We start from the raw sequence: 13,977 nt of genomic DNA, 5'->3' as shown, positions 1-13,977 counted from the left end.
CTCATAGGCAGGATTCAAACATGTACAATGTCAGATTCAGCAGAGCTCTGAGAGAGAGCACAGCCAAATCCTCCTTTCGTGGAACGGCGGAACTGAGGCCCAGGGAGGGAAAGGGTCTTACTCCGGTCACAGCCTAGGCCAAGGTCAGAGCCTGGACTTGACCTTCCTTCCGCCGCCTCCCGCTGATTCCCCAGCCAGTCTGCCTTGGTCTTCTCACCGCGGCAGGCCTTCCTCGCCCTGCAGCTCCTGGGCCCAACCGGCCCCATTAGAGATTTTTCCACCTCCCCAAAAAAGGTCCTAATGACTGTCAGTCTTTGTGAAGCCTTAATTAATCTCAGAGGCCGATGGCTCGGAGGAGACCGGGGGCTTTGGCCTTACGCAGATGAAGATTACAGCTTCATTTCATGTGGTGGCAAAGGAACGCCTCAGACATTCCTGCCAGCAATAAAAGCCACATGGCTTTCCAGCATCGCCCTTGGAAAAGAAAAAAAGCGCAGCCCTTTGCGGAAAGAAATCAACTATGTGCTGTATGCATGGCATGAGATAAAAACAGGGCATAACGAGGTAGAGAACAGTTGGGCTTTTATGCTGCCTTCGATGGCCACCGAGAGTGGCAGGACCCGGGCGGTCAGGAATCCCAGCTGCGGCCCGGGGAGGGGGTGGTGATCCTTGGCAGAGTGGTGGGAGCCACGGTAGAAGGGTTTCTGCTCCCTCCCCCAGAGCTGGGTTTGAGCCCCTGCAGATATCCCGCAGGCAGGACCACCTTCCTGGGCTCAAGACCTGTGCACTTGCACTGGGTCCCCTGTGCTTGTTTAATGCTCTTCTGTCACTGCCTTGAATTCTTCATAAAATGCACTTCCATTTTGCACTGGGCCCCACTGGGCAGATGTGGAAACTGAGGCTCAAAGAGGCCTCCAATCAGTGAGAGAGCTAAGAATTGAAGTTGGGGTCCTCTGACTCCAAAGCAAGGTCTCTTAAGTACTCTACATTCTGCACTGTGCCATCTTTTCCATGTCCTGTGGGGTTGGTGATGTTCAGGGTCAGGCTTTATTATCCCCAAGTAACAGATGGGATAACTGGGGCCTGAGAAGTGAAGGTGCTCAAGGTCACATATAGTTAACAGCTAACCGAGGACTCTGTATCCTACTGTGCAATGTAGTCCTGGGCCTGCTTCCATGTGGCCTAGAGGGGAGGGGGAGTTCTCAATTTTAGCGTTGTTTGTGCTGTTTACTAGCTCTCACCCTGCGGGCCACTGCCTTGAACCTGGCTGGGATGTAGGGGGCGCACTGGCCCTTTGGCTCCCATTCTAAACATCTGGAAGTCTGTCTTTATTTCTTTCTCCACTCTTTCATGAGTGTTTTCCTCGGCCACCCTTGATGGTTGGGGAAGCAGTTGCACCTTGCAATAATGCACTTTGGTAAATTCAAAGACATACAAATCCTTGAATCCTAGAAAGTTGGGGCTGAACAGAGCCTCAAAGACTGTTATGTCCCATAACCTGGGCTGGGCCTGAAACTCAGGGATCTGACACTTAGCTTCACTGGAGTCCTTTCCTCATCCCTCACTGGGGGACCCTGGACAAATCCCTCCCCTCTCTGGGCCTCAGTCTCCCCAGCCGGGAGATAAATGTATTGGACCACCTGATCCAAGAGGCCTGTCCATCTTTAAGGTTCTAGAATTCCGTGTTGACCCGTGACAGACCTGCTCAAGGTATCCATCCCACCCCCGGAGAAACTGAAGTCTGTGGCGGTCACCCAGAATGTCGTGGGCAGCTGGGCCTGATTCCGAAGCTCCTGCCTTCCTTCCCATCCATCTTTGCACAAGTCTCTGGGAGGGCTCAGCCTCAGACGTGGCTCAGCTCGTGCTTGTCCTGCCTCGCACCCTAACCCACCCTATCGGATGCCCTCAGCACCCAGGCCTCGGAAGACACAGCCAGGGGTCCTTGATAAGTCCTAAAGACCCTGATGAGAAAAAGTGCCCAGGCGATAACAGTGCCTTTTCTTCCAAATCACATTTAGGTTGTGTTGTGTTGGTGTTTCCATAGTAAAGGTCCTTCTAGGGTATTAATCTGGCTACAAAAACGGAAGGAAGGGTGAGACTCTTGGATCTGAGAGGCAGGTGAGGAATGGAGTACTGGTAAGCCAGAATGAGAACGTTCCCGCTGGACCCAGCACACAGGGCATGTGTTCACACACACAGAACACACCCATAGCACACACACAGCACATGCTCAGGGGCACACATACCACACACACAGAGCATATGCTCAAGGGCATACACAGAGCACATGTTCATGTTCATGGGCACACGTACACACACTCACCTGCTCACAGGCACGCTCCCACATATACCTCCTCGTGTGGTAGGTGGGGAAAGGGGGATGCTACTGGGGAGGGGACACTGGGAGCCCTAAGAGCCTATTAGTACTTTACTTTCTTTCTTTCTTTTTTTTTTTTTTTTTTGGTGCGTGGTCCAGGAATCGAACCTGGGTCTCCTGCATGGAAGGCAGGCATTCTACCACTGAACCACCCATGCACCTGGAAAAGTGCTTTATTTTCTAAACTATGGGCAAGGACATGGGTATCTGTTTTATTCTTCTTTTAAAAGAAGAATAATTTATACACTCCGGTGTATGCATATTTACAATAAAATATTTTTAAAGAAAAGCAGAAGATAAAAATTAGATCCCTATTTCTGGGGAGGGGGTAAGTGGGATAGCCTATAGTGCTTAAAGAGGTAGAGAATTGCCAAAAGTTGCATTGAGATAGGGGAGTGTTCATTTTTGGCCAAATCACTGGTTCAGCCAGATTGTCCTATCTGTCTGCTCACTCCCAAGCTGCATCATCTAGTGGCCCATCAAGCCATCCTAATCATGGCAGCCCCCACACTTGAGGATTTCCAGGTACCTGGTTCCTGCTGAGTATGCTTCCTGCACATCTCCTTAAATCCTGCCCACAGTCCTCCAGCTACATGTCACTGGACCTACATTACAGGCAAGACGCTGAAGTCCATTGACATTGTGTTTTGACCTAGCTTGGAAGGAGCAGAGCTGGGATTTGAACCAACATCTGTTGATGCTGAAATTGCTCCATGCTGCCTACAGCAGCCTCACCCAAGGGACAAGGCCCCTGGATGATTAATAACAACTAATGCTATATATACTTTACATGTATTATCTCATTTTATCTTCAAATACACTGTATGTATTCAGTACCGTTATCATCATCCCTGCTGTAATAGCAGGAAAACTGAGGCACAGAAAGCTAAGGAACTTGCCCATGTTTGCACTGCAGGTGAGTGCTTAGCTGAGGTTTGAACCTGGGCAGGCTGACCCTGGAGCCTGTGCTGCCAGGCCAGGTTCCATTGGGAGCATAAACAAAGCTTTGGCCCCAGGTCCATGGCAGACCTGAGAGACCGAAGACCAGCAGGGATGGATGTCTGGGGTTGGGGGATGCTGCCCGGGATGTGAGTGATGCCAGTCCTGTGTGATGAGCTGGGCCCTCTTCTTGTTTATCAGGCCTGTGGTTCTTGGGAAGGCACTGAGGATGTGTGCAGAGCCAAAAAAAAAAAAAAAAAAAAAAACAATTCATAAGTCTCTCCTAGCAAGTCCAGGCCAAAGGGTTAGACATTGGGTGACTCTTATTGTTGGCCTGAATCTGTCGCTGGCAAGAATGTGGTCTTTATCACCTTTTACCTGTGCATCTCTGGCTGCCCCTGCATGGACTTCCGGAAAGGAAGTTTGGAATATATGCAGGCCCTGGGTGGGGTGGAGGCCCTTCCCCCAGAGGCCTGGCCAGGAGCACAGGGGAAGAGGTTCCCACTCCTGTCTTTGGGGAATTCTGTGCCTAAGCTGGGGAGAGGCGGGATGGGAAGGAAAAGAAGAAATAAGATGCATTCAGTTAACAAACATTTATCATGCACCTCCTATGTCTTGGGGGGTATTTAGGTGCTGGGGATTCAGCAGTGGACAAAATAGCATGGAGCTATTCCAGTAGGGAAGACAGAACATAAACGATGAGGCAAATAAATGAACAAGCCAATATTTGATCTCGTCTTGAAATGTTAAAGAAAACAGACTAGGGTAAAGGAATAGAGAATGACTGGGTAGGTGGTGAGAGAGGGGTTGCCACTAGTACTTTAGACTGGGTGGTAAGGGAAGGTCTCCCTGAGAAGGTGACTTCTAAGCTGAGACCTGAAGGCTGGGGAGGATCTAGGCAGAGGAAGGGAGCAGGGAGCACAGAACAGGCTTCTCCCACTGCACCTGCCTATGCACCTCTCCACCCCACATTGCCAATGCCCACAGTTTCTACAACTCTTTTCTAGCTCTTATATCTTTTGCTTCTTTCTCCCATGTCAGTCCTGCAAACCACAAGGAAGTGAATTTAAGCAGCCCGACTTGCAGTTGAAGAAACCAAGGCTAGAGATGGGAGCGGTTGAATCAGCTTCACCAGGCACCTGAATACCAGAACAGGGACCAGACCCAGGCCCCTGCCTCTCTGCCTGGTGCTCTTTGGTGCCCGCCCCATCGACCAGCATTTTCTTTAACTGTCCAAGTCCAGGCAAGCTGCAGCCACCATGGAGGCGGGTGTGGGCACTGCTCCTTAGGGGTCACAGGGCTGGAAACGTGGGCCAGTGGGTAGGGCTCGGGAGGGGGCAGCAGGGAGGGGCTGGGCAGGGAGGGGGTTGGTCCGGAGGAGAAGGCGCCCGGCCCTGATTGGAACAAGGTGGCCGCACTGGGAGCTGAGCCGGGCTTCATTGATCTTGCCCGGTGTCCCAGCCACCGGGCGGAGCCAGCGCCGGGCAGGCTGCCGGTTTTCCCAGGTGTGGGACACCCTGGGGGAATGGCTTTCATGTGGTTGTGGGGTAGGCATGCCACCCAGCATGTGGGGGAGACCAGGGCACTGGGGGCACTCTGGCAATGGGGGGGCTCCGGCGACTTGAAATCCCACAGCCAGCAAATGTCATACTCCTGGAGACAGGGTCACAGACTTGAGACTAAGGACTCTAAAGTGTTTTAGAATCTTCAATGTCCTGGCTCACATTTACTGAGTGTTTCCTGTGTGCCAGGCATGGTTCCAAGCACGAGATATGGTTTAACCCATTCATCCTCACTGTACCCTGAGATGTGAGTTCTATGATCTCCCCACTTACAGATGGGAAAACTAAGGCTCAGCAAGGTTAAATAACTTATCCAAGGTCACACTTCTGAAAAAATGTTATCTTTGATGGCAGTGAAGACTGTTGATTCTCAGGGGTGGTGGGAGGGGAGAATGTACCCCTCCATACTCTGAAATATCCCACTCTCTGTCACTGTGTCTGAAATGTCACCATAGTGACTTTAGTCATTTGGATCTTATAGAGTTTCCTATTAAATGTGAATACTCTCAGGTAGATATTAGCTTAGCAGGACAGGATGGTACAGCAAGGGGAGGGAGCCTGGGGGAAGTTGAGGGCCAGGAGGGGGTGGGGCATCATTAATTTCCCCTTTAAAATAATTTAAAATAATTTACATGATATACCCCCTCCCACCTTTCTTTTGCCTCCAGCCCTTTCCTTCCTCACCCTGCTTCAGCTACCCTGGCCTCATTGTTGGTCCTTAAACATGAAAATCACACCCCCTTCTCAGGTCCTTTGCCTATGCTGTTTGCTCTGCCTGGAAAGCCCTTTATAGCTCTTTATGGCTCAGCTCCCCAGCTCATCCAGGTCCTTGCCACCTCCTCTAGGAGGCCATCTCTAACCTCTGTGATTGGCAGAATAATGACCCCCAAAAGATGTCCATGTCGCCTTTCATGACAAAAGGGACTTTGCAGCTATGTTGAAGGTTAAGGGCATTGAGATGGGGAAATTATCCTGGATCATCTAGGAAGGTCCCATAATCATAAAGGTTCTTACAAAGTGAAAGAGGAAGGCAGAAAAGGACAGTCAGAGGGACATGTGACCGTGGAAATTGACAGAGAAGGACTTGATCCAACATTGCCAGCTTTGAAGATGGAGGAAGGGGCCATGAACCAAGGAAAGCTGGCAGTCCCTGGAAGCTGGAAAAGGCGAGGAAACAGATTCTTCCCTAGAGTCTCCTGAAAGGTACACAACCCTACCGACACCTTGATCTTAGCCCAGTGTGACCCCTGCAAGATTTCTCACCTTCAGAACTGTAAGATAATAAATTTGTGTTGTATTAAGACACTAAGTTTGTGATAATTTATTACAGAAGCAATAGTAAACTAATACATCACCCTTCCCTCATTCATGATTCTTCAGCACAAGTATTGTTGCCTGATAAATTATGTCTTACTCATGAATTGCCTCTTTTCTCCCATAGCGCATTAGCTCTGGGAGGTCAAAGACTATGTCTGTTTTGTTTGGTGTTGCATCCCTAGCTGGGGTTGCCAGACTTAGCAAATAAAATACTGGATGTTCAGCTAGATTTGAATTTCAGATAAATAACAAGTTTCTAGTATGAAATTGTCCCAAACGTTGCAATTATTCTTGGTTACCTGAAATTTGGATAATCTGGACATCTTGTATTGTATCTGGCAACTCTATCCCCAGCACCTAAAACAGTGCCTGGCTATATTGGATATATACTGTGGGCTCAATAAATACCTATCAAACGAAATTAATATATACATAAACAAACAAGCAAACACAAATAAATAAATAAATAATTTCCCGCTTCTGGAGGCCTCTTCAGCTTCCAGAACACTCACAGGATAAAGTTTAAGTAATAGCAAATAATTAAAGTAAGCAGTTTCCTAAATAGCCCTTCCAGTATATCAGGCACCATGTGAATGCTTTGTAATTACTAACTTGTTCAGTCCTTGAGTAATCCAATGAGATCATTAGTCCATTTTCAGGTGAGGAAACTGAGACCCAGGAGGTTTAGTAAGTTGCTCAAGGTTACACAGAGCCAGAGAATTCAAGGCCCTTGCAAAATCTGACTCTTGGAACTTCTCAGCCCTATCTCCTAACTTTCTCACCTCCACACGGTGGATCATCTTTCTCTAATATCCCAAATGACTCTGGGGTGTGCCCTGCCCCATTCCCTGACTGTACACCAAAGTCCCATCTAAATTTTCCCCTTTTGTGAGATGGTCTTTGGCACTTCCGGGAGGATTTGGCTCCTCTCTCTTCACTGTTCCCATGGCCTCTTGTCCAGTGGCTTTGTAAGGACTTGCTGGCATTGCCTCCCTAAGTGCTGAGATGGGTCCCATTCACCCGTTTGGCCATAGGTAAACTTAGAACTGAGCCCGACTTCAGGGGAGATTCCAGAAGCATTTGTGAATGAATGAATGAATGAGTGAATGAATGAACATCTTTCCTACTTTGGGTCTTAGTTTTAGGGTCTATGAAAAGGGAAGAACAACCCCTAACTATCCCCTGTCCCCAACTCTTAAAGCAAAACACATTTTTTTCTGATTATAAAAATAATACACATTCATTAAAATAAATGGGGAAATAAAATTATGAAGAAGAAAATTAAAACCACCCATAATCTTGCCACCCAGAACAATTGTTAACATTTAGTTTTTAGCTTTCTGGTATTCTTACAGCATGTACAGATGCAGCTGCTTCTTCTTCCCTTCTCGCCTCTCTCCCTTTCTCCCTTTCTTTCTTTTAACATTGGGAATATAGAGTACATGTTCCTTTAAACCTGCTTTTGGGATTCACCAACATTTGTTCACGTTCCCCGGCGCCCTAATGTGTCCTTTCCCCAGATGGGAAGGGAGGAGCGTGCTGCTGCCTGCGCATGATGGGGCTGGGGGTACAAAGAGGCCTTCCCCAGGCTGAGCCGCATTGCCTTACAGCCGGCCAGTTAGGAAGACACTCTAGGGAGCAGCCCTTGTATGGACATCTTGGCCCTGCCCCTGATGCCTCCTGTAGGACAAATTCCAGGACTGGGATGGCGAAGCCCAATGTAGGCACTGGGCAGGCCCTCGGCACAGCCCCTCTGCCCCCAGCAGCCTCCACTTTCTGGCTGGGCAGGAAGCCAGGGGGCATTATTCACCCTCCTCCTAAGAAAAGTCCCATCTACACCCGAGGTCCCACTGGTTCCCACCAGGGCTGAAATACCCATTTATTCAGGCATTTGTCCACAGCATGGTCTAAGCCTCCTCCTTTCCATCTCATACACTTGGTTCCAACTGAAGCAGCCCCAAGGTCACCGTGATCTGAGGGTGCTCATGACTTCAGGCCTGTGTAGATATCACACTTGTTAATGATGCGTGGACTCAGCTTGTCATGTACCAGGCTCTATGCGTCTCAGTGTGTCTTCCCAGTAAACCCCACAGGTAGGGATGGCCATCTCCCAACTTACAGAAGAGAACCTCGGGGGTCTGAGAAGCCAAATGACCTGGTTGAGGTCACAGAGCAGGGAATTGGGAAATCTGGGGTCCACCCCTTGTGTGTCTGACTCCTTTGTGACACCTGTGCAGACTGAAGCTGCTGCCAGGGAGCTGTGCGGGCTGGGGTGTGAAAACCCTGCCCTGCTACCCCTGCTGCCTACCACCCAATGGGGGCATGTTGCCAGCAGCACTGGGATGCAAGGACAGGGCTCTGGTGGGAAAGTTGGGAACCTGACTTGACATGTGCTCTGGTGGGCGTTGAGTCTCGCTCTCTTCATCTGTAAAATGGGAGCACAGGGATTCAGATGTCAGTCTTCAGAGCAGTGGAGATAGTCAGCGCTGAGTCAAAGGGAGACCAAACACTGCAGATGGGTGGTCTCGCCACAGGCAGCCAAGCCTGCCTTTGGGGGTGGGTGGGAGGGGACAGGTCTCTGGACCTGATGGGCCCAGATGGAGCCCAGTCTGCCCCAGCCTGGGCAGATGGGAGGCTATTTTTTAACCTACCCTACAGGAAGAAGAGGCCAGAGATGAGTTCAGGGGGTTAACCTAGGCCCCTGGGGATGCTTCCTATTTGCATCCTCTTTCCCCCACCACCCAGGGTGCTGTGTGGACTTTACCCAGAGCTCCCTGGAGCCTTCCAGAGCTCCCAGCAGATCAGATTCTCAGAGTTGGAAGGTCCCTAAGTGACCCTGCTTGACTAATGAGGCCCTGAAGCCTGGAGATTTGGGTGAGGGCAGGCCCTCATTTACCTGTCCTTTGTGCTCCTCCGCTGCCTCCCCCGTCCTGGGTGGCCTGGAGGGGGCTCACAGCTTGGCCTCTCACCCACAGAGAGACCCTGGGTGGGCATTTCCCCTTCCTGGCCTCAGTGTCCTCATCTTCAGATGATGGGTCCTCTTCAGGCATCTCTGGGGCCTCTCCCAGCTGAAAACCTTGTTCTGAGTCAGGGCGTCCACTCTGTCCATCAGACCTGGGTTCCCGAGGCCTCACCCAGCAGCCTCAGCCCAGGGCACAGGGGCTGCCAGTAGGGATGGTTCTATCTGGCCAGAGCATCGGGGAGGTGGGACCAGCCTGGGCCGGGGCAGGGCTGGGGCCCCTCCGGCCACCCTCAGACCCCACCACCAGGTTTGTCTCTCGGTTCTCACAGTCGGGTTCCTGAAAAGTCAGGCTGAGCCTCTGAGGGGTGTGTGTGTGTGTGTGTGTGTGTGTGTGTGTGTGTTTATGCAGTGGGGGTGGGGTGGCCATGGGGGTTGGTGGGCATATGGAGTAGGGCCATGCTCTGCTGGCACCCCTTCTCAGCCCAGTGCTGGTCTAACCTGAAGGCAGGGAGCCTGAGAGAGGGGGTACCTGAGGGGGGGTGCCTGAGGGAGGGGGTGCCTGAGGGGGGTGACTGAGGGAGGGGGGTGCCTGAGGGGGAGGACACAGAAGCCAAATGCCATCAGGGCTCTGGGAAGCTGAAACCCAAGCAAATGCTTGAAGGAGACTCTGACTCTGACTTGCCTCCTTTTATTCACTGTCTCTTTAAAGCAATATTGATAATGAATAACATTGAGTCCCTCATTTCCTCTACCCAGTGATAAAAGTAATATGAGCACAGCACAGAAACTTGAAAAATATAGAAAAAGCGTATAAAACATGTGAAGCTTGGAATCTTATAACCAGAGTGACCCCCATGCACACCTTTGGGGAAGGTGGGGGGTAGGGGGCTGATTTCTGCAGGGCTCCCTAATACTGATTCCCAGGTACTGAGCATTTCCTGCAGCTGCTTGCAAAGCTGAGCACCTTAAATATTACCTTGACGAATCCTCCCAACAACCTGAGAGTGAGTACTCTCATTTCTCCCCATTTTACAGATGGAGGGACAATAGAAAGGAGATTAAGATTCTCCTTCAAGGATTAAGTGGCAGCGTTAAGATTTGATCCCACAGCTGGCTAATTTGAAAGTGCAAGTCCTCTCCAGCATCCAGGGCTTGACACCAGCCTTGGCTCCCATAGCAAACCATGTTCATTCATTCATTCATTCCCTCAGCAGCGTTGGCTGAACACCTTTGAGCCAGACATCTAGTTTGCCCTGGGGACCCGGCCGTGAACCAGACAGACCACGCCCTGCCTTCAGGTCCAGAGGGCCCCAGTCTCAGCCCCTAAATCTCAGCCCAGTGACTGAGCCCTGACTCTGATCCCTAGTCTAGCTGCTGCTGAGTCCCTGGGGAAGGACTCAGACTGAGCCTTAATCCTTCATTCAGCTGGCAGCCTCGATGAGCTTTTCATTTGAAACCATGTGGCTCCATAGGCCCATGCTCCACATGGGCAGGGGGCCATCTAGAACCCACCCACCACCCCAGGCCTGGCCTGGCCTGTCCAGGGAAATCCACCCTGCTTGGGCAGCCACAGGAGCGCATGGAAGCCCAGCTCCCCTCTTGCTCTTGGGCAAAGGGAAGCCCTCAGCTCAGAGCCTGTGGCTACCCTAGAGTCTGAGCTTCTTGGCCCTGGGTAATATGGCCAAGCTCAGGGTATGAAGGCCAAGGCCCTGGCCATTAGCAGAGGTCCCTGTGTCCCCCAAGTCCTCACACTGTAGCCTGCTCTTCCTGGTGGGCCCTGGACATTCCCCCCATCCCCCACCTCCCAGGAGACCAAAGCGATTGTTTCCTCCTCTCATTTGGAAAAAGGCAACAGTGAAGTTCTGGCCTGGGCTCACTTCCCCACCTGCACCTTATCTTTCGGGACCCTATATGTCCCCCCAACTCTTAGGGCAGGGTTGGCTACCCAGTTTGTGGGACCCAGTGCAAAATGAAAATATGGAGCCTCTTGTTCAAAAAAGCAAGGAAGAAGCTCTTTCCTTTCTTGCGTGGTCTCTCTTTTGACCTGTCCTGGTGGTGTTTATTTGCTATTTAATGCTCTCTGGGCCATGGGGAACTGATTGTCTTGTGCAGACACCAAGGGGCCCCTCTTCAAAATGTGGTGTGTAGGGCATCTGCACCTGACTCCCCTCCTCCCCTTATGCTGGCACCAGGCCTTCCCCTGGTAGGGGAGAAGGGGAGCAGGCCCCCAAGATCCCAGCCCAGCCCCTGTGCCTGTTCTCTTGTCCCATCGGACTTTTCTTGCAAAATACAAAGAGAGAAGTATTGAGAATTTCTGGACGACAACCACAGAAAGGTAAACCCCAAGCACAGGGCTCCCTTCTAAGCTCAGAGCCCTGTGCACGTTGCACACCCATGAAGATGGCCCTGCCTAAGGGAGGGAAGTCCAGATGGGAAGGTCAGCCATCCAACTCCCACCCCGGCAACAAAGCCCCTGGCATGTCGTAGTAGGGGGAGGACGGTGGACAGGGGGTGGGGGTACATAGTTGGGCACATGCTTCAGGGGCTACCTTTGTGCCTTCAACTGTGCTGAAGTGATACCCTGTGGGAGTGGCTGGCAGACTCTGGTTCAAACCTTACTTGTCATTTACAAACTGTGTGAACTTAGGCAAGTGGCAGTCTCTCTGGGCCTCACTTTGCAGTTCTGCAAAATGGGGACAAAAATACCTACCTTGTAGGATTGTGAGAATTAGCAGTAGAGTATATAAAGCCCAGTACCTGGCACACAGTCAAAGCTCATAGATGACGAGACTTGGGGGTGGGATGGGGTGAGGGGTCTGTTCTCAGAGGGGAAAGGTGTGCAACCAAGCAAGCATGGAGTTCCAAGAACAGGGGCGTGGGAATGTCTGAGGGCATGGCCTCACCCCACAGAGGGGACCTGAGAAGAGAATCCAGGGGGCTTCTATAGGACAGCCAGGACAGTGGGCTTAGGGTATGATGTTGGATGAAACAGGACCTGCAGTAGGTGGGGGGGCCCTGGGAAGACTGGGGGACTTCCCAGTCCCCCATATCTTTGTGGGACTTTGAGTCCCACAAAGTGCTCATATGTGGGACTCTTGGGAGAAGAATGACATGGCATCTGCCAAAAGGGAAAGAAGCCCCTTACTTGTGTGTGCATCTCATGGACCTGGGCCAGCTTCCTGGGGTCCTCCCAAAGCTTCTGCTATGCCTCGTTCTCCAACAATGCAAGGGAGGGAAGAGTGGAAGAACCACACACACACATCAAGTGCTTTCCACGCGGGCCATGCACTGGGTTTTATGGACCTCCCTTTACTTGGTCCTCGAAGGATTACTGTCCCATTGCTCAGATAAGGAAACCGAGGCCCAGAGAAGGGAATAACTCACCCAAAGACTCAGCAAGAACGTGGCAGAGCTCAAATTCTGACCAGCTTTCCCCCACCCTTTGGGTCCCTCCAGCCTTTCTGGAAGTGGCTGGGTGAGACATCAGCCAGGCTCACAGTGTTGCCAGCCCTTTCCGGGAAGGGGGACGGGGGAAGCCGAGGGTTGTTCCTTGATCCAGGAAACCTCGATTAACTTGCAACTACTGCGCTGTGGGGAGGCACAACTTCCAATGCAGGCTGCTTGGGTTTGAACCTCAGCGGGTCATCTCTGGGGCGGGTGGGTGGCTTAACCTCTGGGCCTCAGTTTTCTCTTATATACAAAATGGGCTTAATAAAAGCATCTACCTCATAGGTTGTTGTCAGAATTAATTGAGCAAAAATATGTAAAGCACTTAAAACAGGGCCTGGCACATAGCAAGAGCTAGGTAAGCATATGCTACTAGCATTTATATAACCGTTTAAGAGTTGAGTTGACATAATTTATGTTTTCTAGACGTTGAATTACACATTTATTAATTTGAACTTTGTACTTAGGATCTGGAAAGTTTTCCTTTTGAGTCTCCTAAAATTTCCTAGGTTCTTGAAAAGATAACCCATCCCCACCCCACCTCCAGCAGGCCTCTCCTCCCCCTCAAGTACCTATAGCCAGTGGTGGATTTAACAGCACCATCTAGCATGGCTTTTCCCAAAAGTAGGTTCCAAAGCACACCAGCCCCTTCGAGACGCCTTTATTTGTTAGCAGTATCAAAGGCTCTGAAAAGTCCTACAGTAAAAAATCGTTGAATATTGAGTCAGCCACTCCCAACCTTGTTTGGCCACGCGCCATCTTTCTTTCTGCACCATACCTGCTAACGACTGCTGGACACACACTAGGAAAGGCCAGCTCTGTTTCCTGGTTTCTAGGGGATGGCGGGTGACAGGGAGAGCTGTGGGTAGTACTCTCACAGCGACCAGCGCTCCCACCCCTACCAAAACCCATCTCCAGCAATACCCATTGCTCCACTGCCTCCCGCATTAGCACGTCCACTGCCCGACTCGGTCCTTACAACAGCCAAGGTCAAGAGCATCTACATCCCCTTCTTACAGATGAGGAAATTGAGGGCCACCGAGGTTAAGTGACCACACAGCCGGTAAGTCATGGATCCTGGAGAGAAACCCACAGCTTCTGATTTTAAGCCCCACATTCGTTCTCCCGCACAGTGATAGGAAAAATAAAAATAGATCCCATCTGCCAGGATCAATCTTCCCCGATGATTTGCTTTTAAATATCTAAAGCGTTTTTTTTTTTTTCCTTTTGTACCGATCGAATGAATTAAAAACTTAAATTCTTCAGTAGCTTTCTTCTAGCCACAAAAGCAATACCTGCTCATCATGCACAGAACTTTCCAAATGTTTTGAGTTGGAAAATAAAAATCTCATCTTCCTCCCCTGAGAGATAAC

General features: G+C 50.7%; 1 protein-coding gene and 1 non-coding gene across 2 annotated transcripts in view; both read right to left on the bottom strand.

Moving 5' to 3' along the window:
• Positions 1-13,977, bottom strand: part of RUNX3 (RUNX family transcription factor 3) — a 62,513-nt gene that overhangs the window by 34,278 nt on the left and 14,258 nt on the right. The gene's annotated exons all lie outside the window — the stretch shown is intronic.
• On the bottom strand, positions 2,465-2,535 carry TRNAG-UCC (transfer RNA glycine (anticodon UCC)). Its single transcript has one exon. It is a non-coding gene; the product is annotated as a tRNA-Gly (tRNA).

This window comes from Tamandua tetradactyla, chromosome 2, assembly GCF_023851605.1.
Source record: "Tamandua tetradactyla isolate mTamTet1 chromosome 2, mTamTet1.pri, whole genome shotgun sequence".
Taxonomy (NCBI): domain Eukaryota; kingdom Metazoa; phylum Chordata; class Mammalia; order Pilosa; family Myrmecophagidae; genus Tamandua; species Tamandua tetradactyla.
This window is presented reverse-complemented; position numbering and strand designations above follow the sequence as displayed.